General features: G+C 57.5%; 1 non-coding gene across 1 annotated transcript in view; it reads left to right on the forward strand.

Moving 5' to 3' along the window:
• Nucleotides 1-2,479: 2,479 nt before the first annotated feature.
• LOC126434394 (small subunit ribosomal RNA) overlaps nucleotides 2,480-2,500 on the forward strand; it is a 1,910-nt gene continuing 1,889 nt past the window's right edge. The window contains exon 1 of the ribosomal RNA XR_007579193.1: nucleotides 2,480-2,500. This exon is cut by the window's right edge and continues 1,889 nt beyond it. This is a non-coding gene — a ribosomal RNA (small subunit ribosomal RNA).

Raw genomic sequence — 2,500 nt, forward strand, 5'->3', positions numbered from 1 at the left:
CTATGTTGCGCCTTAACCTAACCTATGTTGCGCCTTAACCTAACCTATGTTGCGCCTTAACCTAACCTATGTTGCGCCTTAACCTAACCTATGTTGCGCCTTAACCTAACCTATGTTGCGCCTTAACCTAACCTATGTTGCGCCTTAACCTAACCTATGTTGCGCCTTAACCTAACCTATGTTGCGCCTTAACCTAACCTATGTTGCGCCTTAACCTAACCTATGTTGCGCCTTAACCTAACCTATGTTGCGCCTTAACCCAACCTATGTTGCGCCTTAACCCAACCTATGTTGCGCCTTAACCCAACCTATGTTGCGCCTTAACCCAACCTATGTTGCGCCTTAACCCAACCTATGTTGCGCCTTAACCCAACCTATGTTGCGCCTTAACCCAACCTATGTTGCGCCTTAACCCAACCTATGTTGGGCCTTAACCCAACACACGTTGGGCCTTAACCCAACACACGTTGGGCCTTAACCCAACACACGTTGGGCCTTAACCCAACACACGTTGGGCCTTAACCCAACACACGTTGGGCCTTAACCCAACACACGTTGGGCCTTAACCCAACACACGTTGGGCCTTAACCCAACACACGTTGGGCCTTAACCCAACACACGTTGGGCCTTAACCCAACACACGTTGGGCCTTAACCCAACACACGTTGGGCCTTAACCCAACACACGTTGGGCCTTAACCCAACACACGTTGGGCCTTAACCCAACACACGTTGGGCCTTAACCCAACACACGTTGGGCCTTAACCTGCTCTGTAATTGTCATACGACGCGTTAAATTAGTGTAGTGTTGCCTAACTGCAACCCCCGCAATATAGTTTGCTACTCGCACTGCCCGGTCCCCAGTGTATCGCTTCATGTTAAACACCTTGCAGCTATACACTGTAATGTGGATGGCAGCAGGACGTACATGCTCAATGCCCTTTGCAGTTGTTCATTGGCATTTGCAGTTGTTCATTGGCATTCGCATGGCGAAGCACTTAGCCTACGCTGTGGTACGGCCTGTGTCAACTGTCCGCTGATGTTGTACGTCCAAATCACACACTGTACTGCACATTGGTCCTCATGTACTGAATGATACATCGTGGTACATGTGACCGTACAACGACTGCGCCAACAACGGCGAACCATGCGGTCCAAATGTTGTGCACTCAGCTACGTGTCGTCTCCCTATAAGAGCTGGATTGCAGTGTGGTATGCCCTGGATGGCGATCAGCATGAGCCGTCTGTTGATGTAGTGGCGCGTGTTGTCAGACGTAGTCGTCTCTTCTCACACACCGTGATAGCATGGTGCACTGCGTTCCACATCTGCGACATGCGACAGAGGCCGGTTGACAGTCGTTCGCGCAATGGACATCGCATACGTACGGGGGCCACCTTCCACGTGTTCGCGAAGCGTGCACATGTTGTTGCGTGTATGTGGGCAGACATAGTGTGTCGTGACACCTGACACAGGCATGCAACAATCGTTGAATTTGCAAATGGCGATGGACGCCTACGTTTGCTGGTGACGTTACGCAAATGAACAACTGGTAAACCGTTGTGGTGCGGTTGTTCTCGCTAGAGGTGAATCAGTGATGGCGACGATCGGTTGAGCTACCAACCGGTTGTTCCAGCGATACCCACCATGCCCACGAACGTGAATGGCATCTGGGTGTGAAGCGATACGCGGCGGTGGCTGGGTGGGACCGTCCCCGGCCGGTGAGGGGGGGCCTCCCGGCGTGCTGGCCGCGCGGTGCGTGGGCGCACGCGCTACAGCCGGCTGGTGGGGGCGGCCAGTGGCAGGCGCGCCGGCCGACGGAGGCGGCAGGCGGCGCAGCTGCGCGCCGGCGCACCCTGCACGCGGCGCCGTGCGGCCAAAGTAGGTCCTCGCGGGCCCGGTGCGAAGCGCGGTGGACATCTGCAGTGTGCTGGTCCGATTGAGGACTGTGTGCGCTGAGGATGCGCCGCCGCCCGGCGCTCGGCGCCGCGACGCCGTCTGCTGCTCGGTCGCCTCTGCGGTTCTCGCAGGTGGTTTGTATCGCAGCTGTGCGGACGTGTTGGCGCGTGCGCTGTGCTGGGAGAGTTCGCTTCGGCACCCAAGTGGGGCTTTTGTCCTTCTGTGGCGCTGGCGTTGGAGCTGCCGGTCACCGTAGGTGGCGCGTGTTGTCTCCCGCCGGCAATGCCACGACAGCACGCTCCCGGGCCTCTGTCGGCAGCGGCAAGCTCAGTTGGGAGCACGGGTGGTCGCACCTAAAGCGTCTACTCGCCAAACCCCGGGCGATTGCGCCTCTCTCGAACCCGACCAAGTACTTAGGACGGCGCTGCGCGCCGCCGGGACCTGAGAGGGTTTCGAGGTGTATGGTGCAGGGGAGCTCAGCCTCCTCCTGTTTGCAGAATAATTGAGCGGACGCTTGCGTGTTCGCGCGGGCCCCCGGGACACACTCCCGGGCGGCCGGCTGCTCAGCTCTAGTTGACGCAGCTCCCTGGTTGATCCTGCCAGT

Source organism: Schistocerca serialis, unplaced genomic scaffold (assembly GCF_023864345.2).
Source record: "Schistocerca serialis cubense isolate TAMUIC-IGC-003099 unplaced genomic scaffold, iqSchSeri2.2 HiC_scaffold_1187, whole genome shotgun sequence".
NCBI classification, from domain to species: domain Eukaryota; kingdom Metazoa; phylum Arthropoda; class Insecta; order Orthoptera; family Acrididae; genus Schistocerca; species Schistocerca serialis.